At 54.2% G+C, this 25,511-nt stretch overlaps 1 pseudogene; it reads left to right on the top strand.

Annotated features, from left to right (window-relative positions):
* Positions 1–10,389: 10,389 nt before the first annotated feature.
* On the top strand, positions 10,390–25,066 carry LOC119567535 (annotated as a pseudogene).
* Positions 25,067–25,511: the final 445 nt, after the last annotated feature.

The following is a 25,511-nucleotide window of genomic DNA, read 5'->3' as shown; positions in this document are numbered from 1 at the left end:
ATTTTTAAAAAGGCTCCAGAGGTGATCATGGCGGTGACAGGCCGGGAAGCCGAACTTCAGTACCAGACAAATTGGTTGAAAGTGTCGTAAAGACCAGAATGATCAGACACATCGATGATGAACGCAGTATTTGGGGGACGAGTCAGCAGGGTTTTGTAAAGGGAAATCATGGCTCACCAATCTAGTAGAATTCTTTGTGGGGGGTCAATGAACGTGTGGACAGGGGGGATCCAGTGGATATAGTGTACTTGGACTTTCAGAAGGCCTTTGACAAGGTCCCTCCCCAAAGGCTTTTAAGCAAAGTAAGAAGTCATGGGATAAGAGGGTCTTCTCATGGATCAGTAACTGGTTAAACAAAGGCAGGGCTGTCCCTAGGCATATACAGAATATGCAGCTGCATAGGGCACCATGAAATTTGGGGCACCAATGGTGCCCTAGGCCAGTGATCTCCAAACTTTTTTGATCACGCACCCCTATCAGTAAAAAATTTTTGAGCACGCACTCCCAATATATTGACAGGTTTCAGAGTAACAGCTGTGTTAGTCTGTATTCGCAAAAAGAAAAGGAGTACTTGTGGCACCTTAGAGACTAATCAATTTATTTGAGCATAAGCTTTTGTGAGCTACAGCTCACTTCATCGGATGCATACTGTGGAAAGTGTAGAAGATCTTTTATACACACAAAGCATGAAAAAATACCTCCCCCCACCCCACTCTCCTGCTGGCAATAGCTTATCTAAAGTGATCACTCTCCTTACAATGTGTATGATAATCAAGTTGGGCCATTTCCAGCACAAATCCAGGTTTTCTCACACACACCCCCCCCCACCCCACACGCACACAAACCCACTCTCCTGCTGGTAATAGCTTATCTAAAGTGACCACTCTCCTTACAATGTGTATGATAATCAAGGTGGGCCATTTCCAGCACAAATCCAGGGTTTAACAAGAACGTCTGGGGGGGGGGGGTAGGAAAAGACAAGGGGAAATAGGTTACCTTGCATAATGACTTAGCCACTCCCAGTCTCTATTCAAGCCTAAGTTAATTGTATCCAATTTGCAAATGAATTCCAATTCAGCAGTTTCTCGCTGGAGTCTGGATTTGAAGGTTTTTGTTGAAGAATTGCAACTTTCATGTCTGTAATCGCGTGACCAGAGAGATTGAAGTGTTCTCCGGCTGGTTTTTGAATGTTATAATTCTTGACATCTGATTTGTGTCCATTTACTCTTTTACGTAGAGACTGTCCAGTTTGACCAATGTACATGGCAGAGGGGCATTGCTGGCACATGATGGCATAGATCACATTGGTGGATGTGCAGGTGAACGAGCCTCTGATAGTGTGGCTGATGTTATTAGGCCCTGTGATGGTGTCCCCTGAATAGATATGTGGACACAGTTGGCAACGGGCTTTGTTGCAAGGATAGGTTCCTGGGTTAGCGGTTCTGCTGTGTGGTGTGTGGTTGCTGGTGAGTATTTGCTTCAGGTTGGGGGGCTGTCTGTAGGCAAGGACTGGCCTGTCTCCCAAGATCTGTGAGAGTGTTGGGTCATCCTTCAGGATAGGTTGTAGATCCTTAATAATGCGTTGGAGGGGTTTTAGTTGGGGGCTGAAGGTGACGGCTAGTGGCGTTCTGTTATTTTCTTTGTTAGGCCTGTCCTGTAGTAGGTGACTTTTGGGAACTCTTCTGGTTCTATCAATCTGTTTCTTCACTTCCACAGGTGGGTATTGTAGTTGTAAGAATGCTTGATAGAGATCTTGTAGGTGTTTGTCTCTGTCTGAGGGGTTGGAGCAAATGCGGTTGTATCGCAGAGCTTGGCTGTAGACGATGGATCGTGTGGTGTGGTCAGGGTGAAAGCTGGAGGCATGTAGGTAGGAATAGCGGTCAGTAGGTTTCCAGTATAGGGTGGTGTTTATGTGACCATCGTTTATTAGCACTGTAGTGTCCAGGAAGTGGATCTCTTGTGTGGACTGGACCAGGCTGAGGTTGATGGTGGGATGGAAATAGTTGAAATCATGGTGGAATTCCTCAAGGGCTTCTTTTCCATGGGTCCAGATGATGAAGACGTCATCAATATAGCGCAAGTAGAGTAGGGGCGTTAGGGGACGAGAGCTGAGGAAGCGTTGTTCTAAGTCAGCCATAAAAATGTTGGCATACTGTGGGGCCATGCGGGTACCCATAGCAGTGCCGCTGATCTGAAGGTATACATTGTCCCCAAATGTAAAATAGTTATGGGTAAGGACAAAGTCACAAAGTTCAGCCACCAGGTTAGCCGTGACATTATCGGGGATAGTGTTCTTGACGGCTTGTAGTCCATCTTTGTGGGGAATGTTGGTGTAGAGGGCTTCTGCATCCATAGTGGCCAGGATGGTGTTATCAGGAAGATCACCGATGGATTGTAGTTTCCTCAGGAAGTCAGTGGTGTCTCGAAGGTAGCTGGGAGTGCTGGTAGCGTAGGGCCTGAGGAGGGAGTCTACATAGCCAGACAATCCTGCTGTCAGGGTGCCAATGCCTGAGATGATGGGGCGCCCAGGATTTCCAGGTTTATGGATCTTGGGTAGCAGATAGAATATCCCAGGTTGGGGTTCCAGGGGTGTGTCTGTGCGGATTTGATCTTGTGCTTTTTCAGGGAGTTTCTTGAGCAAATGCTGTAGTTTCTTTTGGTAACTCTCAGTGGGATCAGAGGGTATATTTATTTATGTATAAATTATATACATGTGCTACTGTACTAATATATTTTGTAAATTATAAAACATACACAAAAAAAGAAATTAAAAAACGATGAGATAAAGATGAAATAAACAATATTTTAAATTTTTTTTTATTTTATTTTATTTATTAATGGTACAAAAACCCTTTTTGCTCTCACTAAAAAAAATCATTATTAATAATAATATTTTTAGTGAGAGCAATGTGATTGAATATGCTTCATTATTTTTGAAAATCTTGGTTTAACACTTTGTGATACAGCGGGTGCTCAGGGTAGGGTGTGGGGTCTGGGAGGGAGTTAGGGTGCGGGAGGGTGCTCAGGATGGGGGTGTGGGAGGAGACTCAGGCTGGGGCAGGCAGGAGGTGCAGAGCACTTACCTGGGGCAGCTTCTGTTTGGTGCAGGGGGTGTGCAGATGGCTCCACGCAGCGCAGCACCACCCCCATGGCCACAATTCTGGGAGCTGTCCCCCTCCCCCGGCAGGGAGGGCCACCCGGAACGCAGGGGCTTTAGGGGCTTCAGGGCCCTGGCTAAGGGGGCCCCGGGGCCCTGGCCTGCAGCTCTAAAGCCCCGTTCGGAATGCGGCCCTGCGAGCACAGGACGGAGGACTCGGGAGGAGCAGGGGCAGCCAGCGGCCAGAGAGAAGCGGCGCTTTCCCCTTTGTTGCCGGCACCCAGTGCCCAGAGGCAAACAACAGCAGGGGTTTGTTACCCAGTGTGCGTCACCCAATAAACACAATGGGGTGGAGAAGCAGAAAAGTTTATTTGGAATTTTAAAGAAAGGTACAGGGAGAGAAATTTTAAATTTTGCACATTAGAGCAGGTTATTATATATACTTTTATATTTTTTAATGCTACTGCACTATACATTAGCTAATTAAAGCTTTGCACAAATACTTTGCTTTTTTTATATGGGTTATAATAATGTTTATTTTTTGTAACTTTTAACAAGCATTTTTAGCAACTTAAACAACCAGCACATTCTGTCTGGCCTTGTAGCTGTCCCTCCTGTTATCTTTAACTTGGCGTCAGCAAACCTTACACTATGAGGCATTATCTGCGGCTGCAACATTGTTTTAAGAGCAAAAGAGCTTACTCAAACCAGCCAGGCCTGAGTTCTATTAAGGGGGGTTGAGAAGAAGCCCTTAGGCCTTCAGCAGGGAGACCTCCTCGACCCTTATGGCCTTCCATCCCCTCGACTTAACTAGTGGCCATGCCCTGGGGTCTCCAACACCTTCAAAGCGCCGCTTCTGTCTGGCCGCTGGCTGCGCCATTGTCCCTGCTCCTCCACGGGCCGGAGGACTCAGGGCCGCCCCTGCTTCCCCCCCCCCCCCCCCGCGGCGGTGCTCCTCCTGCCGCGCCCCCAATCAATCGTCTTGCGCACCCCCCTGGGGTGCGCTCACCCCGCTTCGGAAACCACTGCCCTAGGCAGCTGCGTGCTGCATACGCAGCAGCACCAGCTCCAGCGACCAGCCCTATCCCCTGGCACCCACTGCAAGGGGCAGGGCCGTCCCTAGCGCGGGGTGTGGGGCCTGGGACAACTCCCTCCGCCCCACCTCTTCGCCTTCCCCTCTGCTCCGCCCCCGGCCCGCCCCCACCTTGCACTTGCTGGCAACAGCAGGAAGCGGAGCACCCTGGCCCCAGCCCAGAGTAGGAATAAACGGTCCGTTTTCAGAATGGAGACAGATGAATAGCAGAGTCCCCCCCAGGGGTCTGTACTGGGGCCAGGACCATTCAACATATTCATAAATGATCTGGAAAAAGGGGTGAACAGTGAGGTGGCAAAATTTGCAGATGATACAAAACTACACAAGACAGTTAAATCCAAAGCAGACTGCAAAAAATTACAAAGAGATCTCTCAAAACTGGGTGACTGGGCAACAAACTGGCAGATGAAATTCAGCGTTGATAAATGCAAAGTAATGCACGTTGGAAAACATAATTCCAGCCATGTATACAAAATGATGGGGTCTAAATTAGCTGTTACCACTCAGGAAGGAGATCCCTGAATCACTGTTCTCTGAAAACATCCACTCGATGTGTAGCAGCAATCAAAAAAAAGTTAACAGAATGTTAGGAGCTGTTAGGAAGGGGATAGGTAATCAGACAGAAAATATTATAATGCCACTATATAAATCCATGGTACGCACACACCCCCGGCTCCGCCCCAACTCCGCCCCCACCCTGCCCCACTGGACCCCTCCCCAAATCCCCGCCTTGGCCCTGCCTCTTCCCCAAGCGCGCCGCATTCCTCCTCCTCCCCCCTCCCTCCCAGGCTTGCCACGCAAATCAGTTTGACTTTTTGATACTCTTATACTAATACGTGTAAACAAAGGACAAAGACACTGTGATGTTGCTTCGGCCTAGTCAGCTGGATTCGTTAGTACAATGGAAACAGATAAGAGCAGTTAAAGTGTTACTCAGAGCACACTTTAATATTGCCTCAACCCCTATCTCAAGGCAAAATCAAGCAACCAGTCGGGAGGGGCAAAGGGGTTTGGGGGGAGGTATAAAACACTAAAAGACCAAAGAAATGCCCATCCCTGACAGAGCACAACCTCACTCCTTACTCCTCCCATGGGGCACAAAAGGGGTGGGATGAAGACCCCAGACCCAAAATGGAACATGACCCTAAGTTGTAAGGGGTGGGACTGTGGGCCTGCATTGCAGGTGTATTTGGGCCTACTAAAAAGGAGGAGGTGGGAATAGGGGAAATGAGAATGGGGAATTGGGATTAGGGAATGGGGAACAGGGACACAGGCAAGGCTCTGTGGTGTCAGAGCTGGGAACAGAGCACTGGGAAGCACATTCTGCTGGTTTCAAATACTTTCAAAGCTGGAGGGGGGGGAGAAACAAAGGGTCTGTGTCTGTCTGTGTGATGCTTTGGCCGGGGACAGAACAGGAATGGAGTCTTAGAACTTAGTAAGTAGTCTAGCTAGATATGCGTTAGATTATGATTTCTCTAAATGGCTGAGAAATTAAGTTGTGCTGAATAGAATGAATATTCCTGTCTGTGTGTCTTTTTGTAACTTAAGGTTTTCATAGAATCATAGAATCATAGAAGATCAGGGTTGGAAGGGACCTCAGGAGGTCATCTAGTCCAACCCCCTGCTCAAAGCAGGACCAATCCCCAACTAAATCATCCCAGCCAGGGCTTTGTCAAGCCGGGCCTTAAAAACCTCTAAGGAAGGAGATTCCACCCCCTCCCTAGGTAACGCATTCCAGTGTTTCACCACCCTCCTAGTGAAAAAGTTTTTCCTAATATCCAACCTAAATCTCCCCCACTGCAACTTGAGACCATTACTCCTTGTTCTGTCATCAGCTACCACTGAGAACAGTCTAGAGCCATCCTCTTTGGAACCCCCTTTCAGGGAGTTGAAAGCAGCTATCAAATCCCCCCCTCATTCTTCTCTTCTGCAGACTAAACATCCCCAGTTCCCTCAGCCTCTCCTAAGTCATGTGTTCCAGTCCCCTCATCATTTTTGTTGCCTTCCGCTGGACTCTCTCCAATTTTTCCACATCCTTCTTGTAGTGTGGGGCCCAAAACTGGACACAGTACTCCAGATGAGGCCTCACCAATGTCGAATAGAAGGGAACAATCACGTCCCTCGATCTGCTGGCAATGCCCCTACTTATACACCCCAAAATGCCATTGGCCTTCTTGGCAACAAGGGCACACTGTTGACTCATATCCAGCTTCTCATCCACCGTAACCCCTAGGTCCTTTTCTGCAGAACTGCTGCCGAGCCATTCGGTCCCTAGTCTGTAGCGGTGCATGGGATTCTTCCGTCCTAAGTGCAGGACTCTGCACTTGTCCTTGTTGAACCTCATCAGATTTCTTTTGGCCCAATCCTCTAATTTGTCTAGGTCCCTCTGTATCCTATCCCTACCCTCCAGTGTATCTACCTCTCCTCCCAGTTTAGTGTCATCTGCAAACTTGCTGAGGGTGCAATCCACACCATCCTCCAGATCATTTATGAAGATATTGAACAAAACCGGCCCCAGGACCGACCCTCTGGGCACTCCACTTGATACCGGCTGCCAACTAGACATGGAGCCATTGATCACTCCCCGCTGAGCCCGACAATCTAGCCAACTTTCTATCCACCTTATAGTCCATTCATCCAGCCCAGACTTCTTTAATTTGCTGACAAGAATACTGTGGGATACCATGTCAAAAGCTTTGCTAAAGTCAAGGAACAACACGTCCACTGCTTTCCCCTCATCCACAGAGCCAGTTATCTCGTCATAGAAGGCAATTAGAGTAGTCAGGCATGACTTGCCCTTGGTGAATCCATGCTGACTGTTCCTGATCACCTTCCTCTCCTCTAAGTGCTTCAGAATTGATTCCTTGAGGACCTGCTCCATGATTTTTCCAGGGACAGAGGTGAGGCTGACTGGCCTGTAGTTCCCCGGTTCCTCCTCCTTCCCTTTTTTAAAGATGGGCACTACATTATCCTTTTTCCAGTCGTCCGGGACTTCCCCAGATCACCATGAGTTTTCAAAGATAATGGCCAATGGCTCTGCAATCACATCCGCCAACTCCTTTAGCACTCTCGGATGCAGCGCATCCGGCCTCATTTGGACTTGTGCTCGTCCAGCTTTTCTAAATAGTCCCGAACCATTTCTTTCTCCACAGAGGGCTGGTCCCCTCCTCCCCATGCTGTGCTGCCCAGTGCAGCAGTCTGGGAGCTGACCTTGTTCGTGAAGACAGAGGCAAAAAAAGCATTGAGTACTTTAGCTTTTTCCACATCCTCTGTCACTAGGTTGCCTCCATCATTCAGTAAGGGGCCCACACTTTCCTTGACTTTCTTCTTGTCGCCAACATACCTGAAGAAACCCTTCTTGTTACTCTTAACATCTCTTGCTAGCTGCAACTCCAGGTGGGATTTGGCCTTCCTGATTTCACTCCGGCATGCCCGAGCAATATTTTTATACTCATCCCTGGTCTTTTGTCCAATCTTCCACTTCTTGTAAGCTTCTTTTTTGTATTTAAGATCCGCAAGGATTTCACTGTTAAGCCAAGCTGGTCGCCTGCCATATTTACTAGTCTTTCGACACATCGGGATGGTTTGTCCCTGTAACCTCAATAGGGATTCTTTGAAATACAGCCAGCTCTCCTGGACTCCTTTCCCCCTCATGTTATTCTCCCAGGGGATCTTGCCCATCAGTTCCCTGAGGGAGTCAAAGTCTGCTTTTCTGAAGTCCAGGGTCCATATTCTGCTGCTCTCCTTTCTTCCTGGTGTCAGGATCCTGAACTCAACCATCTCATGGTCACCCAGGTTCCCATCCACTTTTGCTTCCCCTACTAATTCTTCCCAGTTTGTGAGCCTCAGATCAAGAAGAGCTCTGCCCCTAGTTGGTTCCTCCAGCACTTGCACCAGGAAATTGTCCCCTACATTTTCCAAAAACTTCCTGGATTGTCTGTGCACCGCTGTATTGCTCTCCCAGCAGATATCAGGGTGATTGAAGTCTCCCATGAGAACCAGGGCCTGCGATCTAGTAACTTCCATGAGTTGCCGGAAGAAAGCCTCGTCCACCTCATCTCCCTGGTCTGGTGGTCTATAGTAGACTCCCACCATGACATCACCCTTGTTGCTCACACTTCTAAACTTAATCCAGAGACTCTCAGGTTTTTCAGCAGTTTCATACTTGAGCTCTGAGCAGTCATACTGCTCTCTTACATACAATGCAACTCCCCCACCTTTTCTGCCCTGCCTGTCCTTCCTGAACAGCTTATATCCATCCATGACAGTACTCCAGTCATGTGAGTTATCCCACCAAGTCTTTGTTATTCCAATCACATCATAATTCTTTGACCGTGCCAGGACTTCCAGTTCTCCCTGCTTGTTTCCCAGGCTTCATGCATTTGTATATAGGCACTTGAGATAACCCTCTGATCGCCCCTCTTTCTCAGTATGAGGCAGGAGCCCTCCCCTCTCACGCGCTCCTGCTCGTGCTTCCTCCCGGTATCCCACTTCCCCACTTACCTCAGGGCTTTGGTCTCCTTCCCCCGGTGAACCTAGTTTAAAGCCCTCCTCACTAGGTTAGCCAGCCTGCTTGCGAAGAAGCTCTTCCCTCTCTTCGTTAGGTGGAGCCCGTCTCTGCCCAGCACTCCTCCTTCTTGGAACACCATCCCATGGTCAAAGAATCCAAAGCCTTCTCTCCGACACCACCTGCGTAGCCATTCATTGACTTCCACGATTCGATGGTCTCTACCCCGGCCTTTTCATTCCACGGGGAGGATGGACGAGAACACCACTTGCACCTCAAACTCCTTTATCCTTCTTCCCAGAGCCACGTAGTCTGCAGTGATCCGCTCAAGGTCATTCTTGGCAGTGTCATTGGTGCCCACATGGAGAAGCAGGAAGGGGTAGCGATCCGAGGGCTTGATGAGTCTCGGCAGTCTCTCCGTCACATCGCGAATCCTAGCTCCTGGCAAGCAGCAGACTTCTCGGTTTTCCCGGTAGGGCGGCAGATAGATGACTCAGTCCCCCTGAGGAGAGAGTTAAGTGAGAGACACCCAGATAATCCTGGCCAGTGACCCGCCCCCAGGCTGCAGGGGAAGGTGAGAACCCCCAAGTCACTGCCAGTCTGACCGGGGGCGGAGGGAATTCCCCCTGAGCCTACCCACAGCGATCAGCTACACCCAGCGATGACCTGCCAGAAGCTGAAGAACCGGTTCCTTCAGTCCCTCTGGGTCTTTGGCGGCACTGAAGGACCCACCGCCGAAGTGCCGCCAAAGGCCCGGAGTGCCGCCGGGTGAGTAAAAATTCTCAGGGGAGCCTCCCCAGCTGAGAGCTCGGGTGGGAAGGACAGGACGGAGTTTGCCCACCCCTTTAACAACCGGTTCTAAACCGGCTTCAAAATTTAACAACTGGTTTGCGCGAACCGGTGTGAACCGGCTCCAGCTCACCACTGGCTACACCCTGCGCATGGGCCCAAGGACCAGCCAGCCACACCCGGGGGTGAGATAATGCTGGGTACCCCCTCAGCGCCTGGCTCTCCCCGCCCAGGTCCCATCTCCAGCCGGGGCCGGCCCTGACGCTGCAGAGGGAGGAGATAAAACACAAACAATCCCACAACACATTATTTTGTTGGGGAGGTGGGGGGGAATCCCTTCCTGACCCCTGCCAGTGGCTGGCTGAAGCCCTGAAGCATGAGTGTTAGGTTCTGGTTTCATAAACGGGAAGTGGGCCCCAGGGCTGCTGAGCCTGGACCCACCATCACAAGCAACCCCATCAGGCAGTCCCCCGGATATAGTCGTCCAGCTCTATGTAAAAATGAAGGGATTGTTTGTGCCCCCCAGCTGCTATGGGGGCTGCTCCAGCCTCGCCCCTCGGAGGGTCCGAAACCTTCGTCTCCTTCCCAGCCGGGAGTCGCTCCCGGCCCCTTTACCCCCTTTGTGCCTGTGCCCCATGGTACCCACACCCGGTGCCCTGCCCCAGAGCGGGTCCAGCCCCTCCCTGCCCAGCTCCCCAGGCTCCGCCAGGCCCTGCAGTCCCCGCCCCACCCCACCCGCAGCGCGGCCCTGGCCCTTCGCACCCCCAGGGCATGGGGCGGGCCAGGCGGGGGAGCACCATGGGCCTGCAGTCATGGGCTGTTTGTGTTCTGTAACCGCACACCGCTAGTTCTGCCTGGTTACCAATGATGAACAACATCTGCCTACGTCCTGATTGGATGGCCACAGGCAGCTGCCACACTTTGGAAAGTGATAGTGACACAGTAGGTCCATCTGCCCGGTTCTCCTGTCCCCACGTCCGGATATTCGGGGCTTTGTCTTATACAGGCGCCCATTCCCCGCCCCCCGGCCAGGACCCATGGCCTGGGGGCTGCTCCTGGCGCTCTGCGGGGCGCTCCTGGCTCCAGCCGCGGCGGGCGGTGAGTACCGGGGGGGGGCGGGGGGGCAGGGTGAGCCCCGGCTGGGGGTGTCACCGTAGCAGGCCGGGCATCGCCCTCTGACACGGGGGGGGCGCAAACTGGGGGGGCGTGACCCTCTGGGGGTGCAAGAGGTTCTCAGGGGGGCAGGGTGGGGGTGTGAGCAAACTGGGATCCTGGGGGTCCCACATGACCCGGTGCCGTGATAGCTGGCGCAGGATAAAAATAGAGCGGGAATTGGGGGTGGGGACAGGATTCAATAACTAGTCCTCCCATGCCACCGCCGACACCAATGCCCTGGCCAGCAGCCGCCGCTCTCTGGCCGCCCAGCTCTGAAGGCAGCCCCCGCCAGCAGCCGCGCCGATAGACGGATTAATGCCGATTACCGGTAATGGGGGGCGGGCGCGACAAGGCGAGGGGAGTAACCGCCCAGGGTGCAGAGGTGCAGGAGCGGAAAAATGGGGTGGAAGTATGATGAAAAAAATGGGTAGGGGGCACAAAGACGCTTGCTGGCCCCGGGGCATTAAAACGGCTAGTTTCCAGCTGGGGGTGGGGATGGCGGGGGGGCACCCCATTGGGCGGCCATTGGGGGTGGGCTCCTTGGGTTGTTCTGTGTTTGTACAGACCTGGGCAGCCGGGTCCTGGGCCAGGATGGAGGTGCCTAGGTGCTGCTCTAGTTCACATAATGTATGGTCCCTTCTGGCCTTAAAATCTACAACTGTCCAGCCCCTCGGCTCTGTCTCCTCCATGGGCCTGAGCCGCATCCCCCCATCCTTCCTGGGTGGCTCTGCCAGAAATCCCCAACACGCCAGCCCAAGAACCACCTGTCACAGAGTCCCCGGGCAATGCTCTGGAACTGCTCCCTATGAAGCCAGTCAGGACTCTGGGGGAGCCCCCTTTCTGGGAGCAGCCTGTCTGCAGGACACACAGCTCACCCGGCTCCACCTTCCTGGGTCTGACCCCGGAGCCTCCAGCCTCCTCTGCCCCTCCGTGCGCTTCCCACAGCGAGTCCGCCCGGGCAGGGTCCTGGGGGGGCCAGAGGGTCCTGTACCCCAACTCCGCAGTCAGACGGGACTCTCAGCCAGCCAGTAAAACAGAAGGTTTATTAGACGACAGGAACATGGTCTAACACAGAGCTTGTAGGTGCAGAGAACCAGACCCCTCAGCTGGGTCCATTTTGGGGGGCAGTGAGTCAGACAACCCCGTCTGCACTTCACTTCTCCCCCCTTCGAGACTGAACTGAGCGGGGTCACTTTAGCCGGTGACCTGGGGAAGTTCGAAGCCACCAACGTTCTCATGGATGCCCCAGCATCTCTCCCATTCCTTGGTAGGAGTTACACCAGGCCCTTCCAGTTTCACGCCCTCCCTTAGGTCGGGGGTGGTCGATAGCACTCGCAGGCCGCATGTGGGAAGGTTTATGCGGCCCGTGCCCTTTGGCCACCCCAAAACCCCAGGGGTCAAACTGGGATCAGGTCTTCTCCGAGTGCTCCAGTCTGGAGGGCTGCGATTCGGGCTCTCTTGGTTAAGAGCCCCCATCTTGACCTGGGCCACATACTGTTCACTTACAGAACTAGCATGGAGACATCCCTTTCTCAACAACCTTGTCTCCCCAACAAGCTGGCCAAACACAGCCACTTGGTTAGAGGACGGTTTAACTTTCTTAACAGCTTTCACTCCATCTGAGACCTTCTCAAAGCTATCCACACTGGATCTTTCAACAGGAAAGTCAGTGGATCCATTCACAACAGAACATTTCTGGCCCTTAGGAACTGAAACTTTCTTGATTAAATCACTTTCACACCCTTCAGTTGCAGTAAACTGCTTGCAAAGACTCCATGAGGATTCCTTTCCCTAGGGGCTTTTCTGTGCAACAATTCACCCCTCACAGAAATTCTGCCCTTACCCTCTTTACCTAGGGCTTGCTCCAGAGGAACACTTTCCTGAGCAACAACAGACTCTTTCTGGGTCTCACTTACATCCAGAATCACCTCTGGCCCATCCAGAGGCCGGACACACTTTCTCCTTTACCAGACACACAGCTTGGGATCTCATTCCCCTGGTCCCAGCACACAAGGCTGGTCACAGACAACTGCTTAGAGACCGGGGTAGCTCCCTCCATAGGCAAGTCAATACCCCTGACAGACACAAGCACGTTTCCTTCCCTGTCCCAATTCTCCACCCAGCTAACAGGTAAGGTCCAGGGGCACTCATCTTCCACTCTCCTCGCCTTCCCACCCTGCTGACTGGACACAGCCATCAGCTCACAAGGCTGCCTAGGCTCATCCAAACTTTCCTTGCCAAGCACCTTGCCACTCCCAACAGATCCCCTGCCCTGCCTTTGTCTCCCCCTGCCAGCCAGGTCTTCTGCATTTTCACAGACCATTTCCCTCTCTGCCGATTCGTTCCCTGGATTCAAATTCAAACCTTCGGCCGTTACCGGAGCAGGGCCTGGATCCTGTCCCAAAGAGACACAGTCACTCCCCAACGGGGTCTCACAGCTGGTATCCTGGAGAACCCCAACAACCAGCCAGCCCCATCCCTCCTGGGTCTGCACAGGGATCTGGGCCATAGGCAGGGCGAGGGGCTTCGTCCCTGGGACCCTCACCCAGCTCACACAGCCCCTCAGCATCTGAGGCTGCACCACCGGGGGCCTGACAACAGTTCTCTCTGTCCCAGGATCTCGCCACCCCAGGAATGTCTCCCCATTGACCGTCACCTTCCGCTCCCACTGGGGATCCGAGGGGCCCGACCCCAGGAGACTCCACACAGACATATAGGTTGGGGTCAGGAGTGGGAGCCTGTCCACCTCCCCACCCATCTGGCTGACGGAGTCTATGGCCTGGGGACCCAGCAAGGGAGCTAGACACCGGGGCTTTTCCGCAGGGTCCCCCTGGTTCAAATCTCCAGCCTGCTCAAAGGCAGTGAGGTGGCATCCACATCCCCCCCTCCTTAACCAGGGGCAGCAATTTAGTCTCGAGGTTCCCTGCGGAACTGGCCCCCCGGGGTCTATCCCCACTCACCCCGGGGAGGTCCCCTAGGCCTCTCCGCTCCCCCACCGCCAGTTCATGCTGCTGCTGCTTCTGCAGCTCTTTCTCGGGCTCTCGCTGTCTCTCACAGTCCTCTTGCTCTCTCGGACTCAGCTCCAATCCCATCCATCTCCGATCCCCGGATGGGGAACCCGATCGTGAAGACCCTCGTCTGGTCGGGGACAGGAGTCTTGGCGATGCCTGGCTACTGCTCCAGCTGCTCCCAGATCCTGCGATAGCCCCATTTGCGGTCAGGAATCTGTTCCTTAGAGCGGTCATCCTCCTCCAGCTGCACGATTAACTCTGCTTTGGTGAACTTTCCAATGCTCAACGCTTTCTTTCTGCACAGGGTTACAATGTCCTTCTTTAGGAGACGGTGACAGGCCATCACTCCGCTCTTCCCACGTTGTTGTGGACTCACAGGCCTGTGTGCTCTCAGCTCCCCACGGTTTCCAGGGAGAACCCCTAGTGTGCCAGCCCTTCTCGAGGTCACCACCTCTTTGCCAGGACCAAGCGGCAGGCTCCTCTGCCCCTGAGACTGCTCACCGCAGTCCCCAAGGGGACCCCATTACTGCACAGTCCTTCTCGCTTGTCACACACTCCCAGGGGTTAACCGCCCCCCGAAACCGCTCCTCTCTGAGCCTTCAGCACGTCTGGTCCTTGTCAATCCCCCTTCGTTTTACAGCTCCCCAGTCACTTACTGCAGGAAGCGCCATCCATGGGGTGCAGTACATCCCACCTCTGCCACCAGTTGTCACGGAGTCCCCGGGCGATGCTCGGGAACTGCTCCCTACGAAGCCAGTCAGGACTCTGGGGAAGTCTCCTCTCAGGGAGCAGCCTGTCTGCAGGACACACAGCTCCCCCGGCTTCCACCTTCCTGGGTCTGACCTCGGAGCATTCAGCATCCTCTGCCCTCCGTGCGCTTCCCACAGCGAGTCCGCCCAGGTGGGGTCCTGGGGAAGCCAGAGGGTCCTGCTCCCCAACTCCGCAGTCAGACGGGACTCTCAGCCAGCCAGTAACACAGAAGGTTTATCAGACGACAGGAACATGGTCTAAACCAAAGCTTGTAGGTGCAGAGAACAGGACCCCTCAGCTGGGTCCATTTTGGGGGACAGTGAGCCAGACAACCATGTCCGCACTTCACTCCTCATCCCCAGCCAGCCCCAAACTGACTCTCCCTCCAGCCCCTCGTCCTCTGGGCTTTGTCCATTTCCCGGGCCAGGAGGGCACCGGATTCCTTTGTTCTCCAACCCTTTAGCTCTCACCTTGCAGGGGGGAAGGGCCCAGGCCAACAGTGGCCAGGGAACAGGGTGTCGGCCATTCTCTGTGTCCAGACCCCTGCACACACCTGCCCTCTAGGGCTCTGCAACGATCAAACACCCTTATCCCACACCCTAGATACTTAAGAACTGCCTAGGGGAAACTGAGGCACCCCCACAGTATTCAGAGGAAACATTAAGAACAGTCCCGCTTTGTCACACCAACCCCCAGCCCCTAGGGGCGATGTCAAACCAGGGTGACTGACCGCAGGGAGAGGAGCCAGCCCGCACTACGGGAGCAGAGGAGGAGCGGCCCAGCGACCCTCGCGGGCAGTGGGGTAGTGGTAAATACAGCGGTGGGTCACCTAACCTCAGCAAAACTCCATGTCACCAATGAGAAGTGGGTGAGCTCCCGTTACCCCTAGTTCCCTGGCTCCAGCACCGCCGTGCAGTAGCTCAGCTGGGGAGCAGGGGGCACCAGTCTCAGGTAAGGTGGAAACAAAAGAAGCAAATTATGTTTCCAGCAGCAAAGGAGAGTCCTGCCCTCTCCTGCAGCCTGTCTGCACCAGCCATCTCCCCGCCCCAGGCCACGCTGCGTGGCAGACACCCTCAGGGAAACTCTGGGGGCTGCTTTCCCTGCAGGGTGGGGTGGGCTTGTTGTCCCCTGCCTCTGGCACAGAAATGGGGGGGGAACTGCTTGATTGGCCCCCTGAGAGCCCCACATCCCTGCAGGACTGGCCTGTTTAGTTCCTGGGAAGGGGCGTGTGAACCCCACCAGCCATGGCACGTAACTGTTGATAGTGGGGGGGCACAATGTAGAGGTTCTGGTGGTATGCAGTGGGGTTCAGGGCCGGGCACATAAACCCTGGCAGAAATCTGGGGGCACCTGACCCTGTGTGTTCTCCCCCCCCCCCCCCCCCGACGCATCACCTCTGCATACCCACATGCACTCCACATGCCCCAGGTCCTTTGTTTTCAGGTTTTAATTTGTTTAAAAGTTCCTGGGAATTTATCAGTGCTAATTACAAAACGTTTAAAAAGTGGGTGAAAACCAGCACTGGCTATTAACTGCCCAGTTTTCTGGGGCAATCTCCGGGTTAATACTGGGGGACGGGAGGGCAGAAAAAAAGCAACAAAGAGGGAAAAGTCTGAGTAGTGAAAGTGAAAGTAGTTCAATGTTGTGGTTTATTTCAGGAGCTGCATTTAATGGTATGTACACACATGTGTGTGTCGTGTGTGTGTGTGTGTGTGTGTGTGTGTAACTTCCTCTCCATTGCCTTAGGTTAACAGGCAGCCTTGCATTGACACTTAGACTAATTCATTATTCACACAAACACATCGACCTGCTGTCACGGGTTGGATTTTCTTACCACAATCAGTATTTCCGTGGGCCTGAGTGAGCCAAAATTGGGGTGAAAAATGAGTTAACACCAAATAACGGCTTCTGTCAAACCCGGGAATTTTTCAGTAAAAAGTCAATTAAAACTGAAAACAAAGTACGTTACACACCCCACATGCATACACCCCCGGCACACATGTGTATACACACGCAGACCACACACACACACATCACACTAACACACCCCACATGCTCACCAAACACCCCAGAAATGCACACACGCCACAAACACCCCAGATTCCGCTGTAAGCACTTTGCACATCCACCCCTCCCAGCCTGAGGGCATTTGCCTGGTGGGGGGCAGTTGTTTGGGGGAAGCTACCCCCCCAACAATGTCTGCCCCTTCCACCATACAAGCCGCTGGCTTTCAGAGGCACAGGCTGAGAGATCGCCAGTCCTGATTCCCCTGCAGCTCAGTCCCTCACCCAGGATGGGGCTGAGGGCAGGGGGACATGGCTGGGAGTGGGAGGTGTCATGGAGTGTGGGGGAGTCAGGGCCCTGCACCCCCCACTTCCCGCGATTCCCCGGGACTCTCAGCCAGCCAGTAAAACAGAGGTTTATTAGACGATAGGAACACAGTGTGACAAAGCGGGACTGTTCTTAATGGTTCCTCTGAATAGTGTGGGGGTGCCTCAGTTTCCCCTAGGCAGTTCTTAAGTATCTAGGTGGTGGGATAGGGGTGTATGATCCTTGCAGAGCCCTAGAGGGCAGGTGTGTGCAGGGGTCTGGACACAGAGAATGGCCGACACCCGGTTTCCTGGCACCTGATGGCCTGGGCCCTTCCCCCCTGCAAGTGAGAGCTAAAGGGTTGGAGACAAAGAGATCAGGTGACCTCCTGGCCCGGGAAAGGGGCAAAGCCCAGAGGAGGAGGGGCTGGAGGGTTTTTCAGTTTGGGGCTGGCTGGGGACATGGAGTGAAGGGCAGACGGGGTTGTCTGGCTCACTGCCCCCCAAAATGGACCCAGCTGAGGGGTCCTGTTCTCTGCACCTACAAGCTCTGTGTTAGACCTTGTTCCTGTCGTTTAATAACCTCTGTTTTACTGGGTGGCTGAGAGTCCCGTCTGACTGCGGAGTTGGGGGGCAGGGCCCTCTGGCCCCCCCAGGACCCCGCCTGGGCGGACTCGCTGTGGGAAGCGCACGGAGGGGCAGAGGAGGCTGAATGCTCCGAGGTCAGACCCAGGAAGGTGGAAGCTGTGTGAGCTGTGTGTCCTGCAGACAGGCTGCTCCCAGGGAGGAGACTTCCCCAGAGTCCTGCCTGGCTTCATGGGGAGCAGTTCCAGAGCATCGCCCAGGGACTCCGTGACACACAGTCCAAAACAGAGCTTGTAGGTACAGACAACAGGACCCCCTCAGTCAGGTCCATCTTGGGGGGCAGGGAGCCCAGACTCCGGTCTGGGCTTCTGTCCTTTTTCCCAGCCAGCTCCAAACTGAAACCCACTCCAGCCCCTCCTCTGGCCTTTGTCTTTTTCCCCGGGCAGGGCAGGAGGCCGCCTGATCTCTTTGTTCTCCAACACCTTCAGTTGCCACCTTGTCGGGGAGGGGCCCAGGCCATCAGTGGCCAAGAGACAGGGTGTCGGCCATTCTCTGTGCAGACACCCTCACACTGGCCCTCTAGGGCTCTGCAACAATCCCACCCCCTTATCCTCCCACCTAGATACTTAAGAAATGCATAGGGGAAACTGAGGCAGACACACAGTATTCAGAGAAAAGATTAACAACATTCCCACTTCGTCACTGCTGGTCCCCACTGGGTGACTCTGGTGTCCCCTGAGCAAGGGAGGGAAATCGCTGGTTCACTCAGGCTCTCTGCTGTTGCTTTAGGGCGCCACAGCCTGGCCGTGCTAGTCACAGCCGTCACCCATGAAGATGGGACTCATCACTACTTCATGATTTCCAAACTGGATGACGTTCAGATCGCGTATTACAGCAGTGCCACGAGAGAGCTCAGACCCTCCCAGACATGGGCAGCACAGGCCGTGGGCGCTGAGTATCTCCAGGAAAAGACCCGGGAGTTCTGGGGGTACGAGGAGGGCATTAAACTTGAGACCAGGAGGTGGATGCAGCTGCACAACCAGACGGGCGGTGAGTGTCTGAGCGTTCTTGTTATTAATGGACACGTGAGAGCTGCCCCCTCAAAATCACTCCCACTGGGGATTGGGGCCTCGCTGTGCTAGGTGAGGCCCAAACCAGAGCTGGCTGGAAAATGGAGTTTTCTTCCCTCAGAAAATTTCACATTCCCAGAAGTGGTTTCATTCCCGATCAAAAGGAAAGTCGGAAATGGGAGGTTTCCATGGGAAGGAAATTTTTCAGAAATTCCATCTTGGGAGAATCCCAGGCAGGGAGCCGGGTGGCCCCGGGATCTTCCCTTTCTATTTCCCCAACAGAAAATCAATGTTTTCTGGCAAAACTGAAATTTTCTCACGAAAAATAACAATTTTGTGGAAACAGCCTTTCCCAAGGCTAACAGAATGTCAGGAACCATTAGGAAAGGGATAGAAAATGAGAGAAAATACCATAATGCCTCTATATAAATCCATGGTGCGCCCACACCTTGAATACTGCGTGCAGAGCTGGTCACCCCATCTCCAAAAGGGCAGAGTGGAACTGGGAAAGGTTCAGAGAAAAGGGTAACAAAGATAATCATAAAAAGAAAAGGAGGACTTGTGGCACCTTAGAGACTAACCAATTTATTTGAGCATGAGCTTTCGTGGGCTACAGCTCACTTCATCGGATGCATGCTGTGGAAATCGCACAAGACATTTTATACACAGACACCATGAAACAATGCCTCCTCCCACCCCCTCTCCTGCTGGTAATAGCTTATCTAAAGTGATCATCAAGTTGGGCCATTTCCAGCACAAATCCAGGTTTTCTCACCCTCCGCCCTCCCACAAACAAACTCACTCTCTTGCTGGTAATAGCCCATCCAAAGTGACCACTGTCTTCACAGCAAGAGAGTGAGTTTGTTTGTGGGAGGGCGGAGGGTGAGAAAACCTGGATTTGTGCTGGAAATGGCCCAACTTGATGATCACTTTAGATAAGCTATTACCAGCAGGAGAGTGGGGTGGGAGGAGGCATTGTTTCATGGTGTCTGTGTATAAAATGTCTTGTGCGATTTCCACAGCATGCATCCGATGAAGTGAGCTGTAGCCCACGAAAGCTCATGCTCAAATAAATTGGTTAGTCTCTAAGGTGCCACAAGTCCTCCTTTTCTTTTTGCGAATACAGACTAACACGGCTGTTACTCTGAAAGATAATCATGGGTATGGAACGGCTTCCATTTGAGGAGAGACGAAAAAGATTAGGGCTGTTGAGCTGAGAAAATAGACGACTAAGGGGGGATATGACAGAGTCTATACCAGGGGTGGCCAACCTGGGGCTCCGGAGCCACATGGGCTCTTCAGAGGTTAAGATGCGGCTCCTTGTCTAGGCACCGACTCCGGGGCTGGAACTACAGGTGCCAACTTTCCGATGTGTCGGTGGGTGCTCACTGCTCAACCCCAGCTCTGCCACAGGCCCTGCCCCCACTCCACTCCACTCCTTCCCGCGCCGTCCCCTGAGCCTGCCGTGCCCTCGCTCCTCCCCCCCCCCAAAGCCTCCTGCACCCCACTAAACAGCTGATTGGGAGGTGCGGGGAGGCGCTGATCCGCAGGGCTGCCGGTGGGCGGGAGGTGCTGGGAGCGGGTGGGGGGAGCTGATGGGGGGCTGCTGACGTATTACTGTGGCTCTTTGGCAATGAACATTGGTACATTCTGGCTCCTTCTCAGGCTCAGGTTGGCCACCCCTGGTCTATAAAATGATGACTGGTGTGGGGAAAGTGAATAGAGAAGAGTTCTTTACCTTTTCCCACAATAAAAAGCCAGGGATCTCCTGATGGAATGAATAGGCAGCAGGTCTGTTCCTCTTGTTTGTAAATACTTTTTCATGCTATGCACAGTCACCCTGTGGAACTCGTTGGCAGGGGATGTTGTGAAGACCAAAAGTATACCTGGGTTAAAAAAAGAATTAGATAAGTTCCTGGAGGACATGTCCATCAATGGACATTAGCCAGGATGGTCCGGGACACAACCCCATGCTCTGGGTGTCCCTAGACCTCCACCTGCCGGAAGACGGGTGGATCACTTCAAATTGCCCTGTTCTGTGCACTCCCCCTGAATCCCTGGTATTGGCCACTGTCAGACCTTGATCTCAGCCAGTATGGCTTGTTCACTGGAGGAGAGACTCCAGGAGCTCAGTAACTGTCCGGCAGGATCCCAACACCTCAGTCCTTCCCGTGGGTCTGCTCTGACCCCTCCTGCTTCTCAGCGTCCTCTGGGATTGTTCACTAGCTCAGCATGAGGCCAGCCACATGGTCAGTGACAGTAAAGTGCCCCTCTGACCCCACCCACATACAGACACATTTCTCTGATCTCAGTGCCCTGGTGTCACCGTCCGGCCGAGCCCCCCTCTGCCCCCACCTGCCCTACAGACACATTTCCCAGCTCTCAGTGCAGGGTCTGAGCTCTCTCCCTCCCCCGCAGGGATTCACACTGAGCAGATTCATGTGGGCTGTGAGTGGCCAGACCCCCGTGGACCCGAGGTTCCAGTACGCCTACGACGGGGGGGACTTCATCAGCTTTGACAACCAGACGGAGACGTGGGTCGCGGCCGTGCAGCCGGCCTTCGCCCCGAAGCAGCGCTGGGAGACGGGCAAGACTTGGACTCTGTACGTCCAGCAGTACCTGCGGTCTGAGTGCCTGGGGACCCTGCGGAGCCTGGTGCAGCGGGGAAGGGCGGTGCTGGAGCAGCAGGGTGAGTGAGCAGCAGGGATCTGTCATGAGGAGTGGGCGATGGGGTGCAGTGACACCAGTGGGACATGGGCATGTCCAGAAGGGGCAGTGTGACCTAGTGGATAATGCACCGGACTGGGACTCAGGACACCTGGGTTTTAATCCCAGCTCTGCCACTGGCCTGCTGGGTGACAGGGGTCCAGTCATGCCGCCTCTCTGTGCCTCAGTTTCCCCCTCTGCATAATGAGGACAATGACCTCCTTTGTAAAGTGCTTTGAGATCAACCGATGACAAGCGCTAGACGAGAGCTACGGGTTGTTATTAGAGCAGACGGGTTATTAGCCGGTTCTGGCTGCCTGGGCATCTCCGTTCTGCAGGGCCTTTCCTGTTGGCTTCCAGCTCCCTCAGACTTCCCTTTTCGGGCTGAAACATCCCAGCTCTGGGCTGAGTTGATTAATTTTGCCAAGTTCGGTCTGGAAAAGGCCCAGCCCTTTGTGAGTGTGAAGGAGGCAGGGTGGGGGAAGGAGATGTATTGTATCATTATACAAAGAAAAAACTTGTTTTGAGGTTCTTGTGCCCAGCGCTGGCACCTCCGCAGTCGAGGGCAGAGACATGGACGGGGACAGAGACTCAGGGCCGTGTGACAAAGAGATTTAAGCACCTGACAATGCAGACAGGGGCCAGCTGGGATTTCCGATTGGAGGTGCCTGGCTCCCCATGAGCTCACTGGGGTTAGGCACCGAGGGGCATTTGGAAATCTGGCCCTTAGCCCCTAAATCGCACACGTGTGTTTGGGCGGCCCAGTGACAACCTGCCAGGGCATAGCCGTGTTACAGCGCGGGATCGCGGGCAGCGAAGGAGACCCGGGCCCAGGCCTGTTCTGGCAACTACCCAGTTCAGTTATACCAATGTGAGCCGTTTGAGTGAGTCTGCAGAGGGGATTTACACCAGATTAACTGGCTCCATTTACAGATCAGTGTAAACAGGTGCAGACCAGGTCTCTCACACACCTGACTATTCAAATTCAAACTGGAACAGAGAAGGGCTACTAGGATGATGCGAGGAATGAAAGACCTGCCTTACGAGAGGACACTCAAAGGGCTTGGCTTGTTTAGCCTGACCAAATGCAGGCTGAGGGCAAATCTGATTTAACAAAGGCTGAGGGAGATATTTAAGTTAAGTGCCAATGTGGACTCAAGAACAAATGGGTACAAACTGGCCATCAACATGTTTAGGCTTGAAATTAGGCGAAGGTTTCTAACCATCAGAGGGGTGAAGTTCTGTAGCAGCCTCCCGAGGGGAGCAGTGGGGGAAAAACACCAAACTGGCTCCAGGACTGAGCTTGGTGAGTTTAGGAGGGGATGGGATGGTGAGACTGCCTACGAGGGGGGCACATGGCCCATTGGCGACTGCTAATAGCAAAAATCCCCAAGGGCCCCAAGTGCCCCAGAGATGGGGCACTGGCTGGGGAGGGCTCTGAGTTACTACAGGGAATTCTCTCCCAGGTGTCTGGCTGGCGGGTCTCACCCACATGCTCAGGGTCTAACCAATCACCAGATTTGGGGTCGGGAAGGAATTTTCCCTTGGGTTACACTGGCAGAGACCCTGGTGGGTCTCCTCTTCGCTTCCTCTGCAGCATGGGGCACGGGTCACTTGCAGGTTTAAACTAGAGTGAATGGAGAAATGTTCTGTCACTTGACCTCTTTAACCCACGGTTCGAGGCTGTCAGTAACCCAGCCAGAGGTTCGGGTCTGTTACAGGAGTGGGTGGGTGAGGGGCTGTGGCCTGCGATGTGCAGGGGGTCGGACTAGATGATCACAATGGTCCCTTCTGAGCTTAAAGTCTATGAGATGCTGCAGGGCCTTTACCTGTTGTCTGTTACATGGTCCCGGCCCCTGGCATGTGGCTCACCACTGTGTCTCCCCCCCAGTGTCCCCCGAGGTCTCGGTTTCCCACAAAGACTCTCCCGACGGCTCCATCACCCTCTCCTGCCATGCCAGGGGCTTTTACCCGCGTCCCATCCACATCTCCTGGGTGCGGGACGGAGAAGACATCCTGGCGGAGAAGGACTCCAGCGGGATCCTGCCCAATGCCGACGGCACCTATTATATGCAGTCGTCCCTGGAGATCTCCCCGGAGCAGGAGGACGGGCACCGCTACGCCTGCCGGGTGGAGCACAGCAGCCTGCCGGAGCCCGCACTCGTCTGGGGTAAGGGTGGGGTGAATGGCAGGGCCCAGGGGTTGGGGGCACAGCCCATGGGAATTACAGAGATGGGGTGAGGCTGGGCCACAGGAAGGTCAATATCCCTGCCCATCGTCAGTGTGAACTCGTCTAGTTCTGGGTATTCATGTGATGCACAGAAATGGCATCCCTCAGATAATCTGATTTTCTGGCTATGGTGGTATCCAGTGACGGTGAGTTCCACAGGCTGATGTCGTTACGAGGGAAGGGCCTGGTTGCTGCGTGGCGTGTGTGGCTGGCAGTGCCCGGCAGAGCACCTGCCCTCTGTGCCCCATCTCCGTCCCCCTCCCAGCTCAGCCTTTCCCCACCCCCGGAGGCCAGGTCTCTGCAGACACCCTTGGGGAGACGTTCAAGGCAAAGGCCTGTGGCTGCCCCAGGAGGATGCCCCAGCGGCTGCTCCCCTCGGTGACCTGGGCCCTTCTTCATCCCACAGCCCCTGGGAAGAAGGGCCCCCTGACCCCCGGGGTCCTGGCCGCCATCGTCCTGGCCGTGCTGGTTCTGGCTGGAGCCGTAGGGGCCGGCGTCATCCTGTGGAGGAGAAGATCAGCAAGTAAGAGCCGGTCCCCATGAAGCCGGGATGTGGGGAGGTCTGGGGAGTGGGGCAGCCCAGCCAGCCCAAGGGGGAATGGCTCCTCCCACTGCCCCCCAAGGAGAGGTGGGGCAGGGCCATGGGGCAGGGCTGATCACCATAGCCCAGCCCTGCTGGGGGCAGAGTGGGCTCTCTCGTTGGCTAGGCGCCGTGTGCCCTGCTGGGGTGGGGGCACTGGGCTCGGGCTGGCCTGGATGAGGTGCATGAGGTCCCCTGCATCCATGAGGTGCATGAGGTCCCCTGGATGAGGGGAGCCCTGTGTCCAGGGGAGGGAGGTTGGGGTCTCCGCGGGGGAGGGGTTACCCCTGCACTGACCCTCATTCTCTGCTTGTGTTTCAGGCCCTCGCAAACCCGGCTACGCTCCAGCAGCCAGTGAGTAAATCCTGGGTACGGGGCCCAGATGCCCCAGTGCATTCTGGGTGCGGGGGGTCCCCATGAGGGGAGGAGGGAGCCCAGAAGTGACTGGAGATGGGCCCCGATCGCTGGTTACTCTGGGTCTGACAATTCCTCGGCGTGTGGGAATCTGCGAGGCCGTCCCCAGCCGTCGCCCTTCCCCGGCTACCCGGGATTCTCTGACACACGCGCTGCCTTCGCCCAAACCAAGGGAACCCCAAAGGGCCGGAACAGCATCCACAGGTCACCCCTGAGGGCAGAGCTCAGCCAGTGTCCCAGCATGCACTGGGTACCCCTTAGCATGACTCTGGGGGTGGGAGTGCAGGCCGGTACCTGGGGCTGCGTAGGGGTTACGCTCTCTCCTGGAGGCCTGTCCATTGTCCCGCTGTCACTCCGTTTCTTTTTACGAATACAGACTAACACGGCTGTTACTCTGAAACCTGTCAGGACTGAGGGGTTTTGTGCAGAGCGCAGTTTGGGGTCCACAGGGGGCATGGCGGGGGGAGCTGAATTCCCATCTGCCTTCTCTAGCTGGGATCCCCCCAGCTAAAGCCGCCTCTGAACGATTTTCTTCTCCCTCTGCTTTGCAGCAAAGATTGGAGAAGATTCTGCCTCAAGCTCTTCATCAGGAACAGACCCCCAGAGCATGGGACCCCTGATCTAGCAGCAGAGAGACTGTTAGGATATATTTCAGAGTAGCAGCCGGGTTAGTCTGTATTCGCAAAAAGAAAAGGAGGACTTGTGGCACCTTAGAAACTAACCGATTTATTTGAGCATAAGCTTTCGTGAGCTACAGCTCACTTCATTGGATGCATTCAGTGGAAAATACAGGGGGGAGATTTATATACACAGAGAACATGAAACAATGGGTGTTGCCAGACACAGGGTAACCAGAGTGATCAGGTGAGGTGAGCTATTATCAGCTGGAGAGTTTATTCCCCCCCCCCACCCCGTCAGCTGCTGGAAATGGCCCACCTTGATTATCACTACAAAAGGTCCCACCCCGCTAGTAATAGCTCACCTCACCTGATCACTCTCGTTACAGGGTGTATGGTTACACCCATTGTTTCATGTTCTCTATGTATATATATCTCCCCACTGTATTTTCCACTGAATGCATCCGATGAAGTGAGCTGTAGCTCACGAAAGCTCATGCTCAAATAAATTGGTTAGTCTCTAAGGTGCCACAAGTCCTCCTTTTCTTTTTGCGAATACGGACTAACACAGCTGCTGCTCTGAAACCTGTCTGGTTCT

The sequence above is a fragment of the Chelonia mydas genome, chromosome 14, assembly GCF_015237465.2.
Source record: "Chelonia mydas isolate rCheMyd1 chromosome 14, rCheMyd1.pri.v2, whole genome shotgun sequence".
NCBI classification, from domain to species: domain Eukaryota; kingdom Metazoa; phylum Chordata; order Testudines; family Cheloniidae; genus Chelonia; species Chelonia mydas.
Note: the sequence above shows the minus strand (reverse complement) of the source record. Positions and strands in the feature narration are given on the sequence as shown.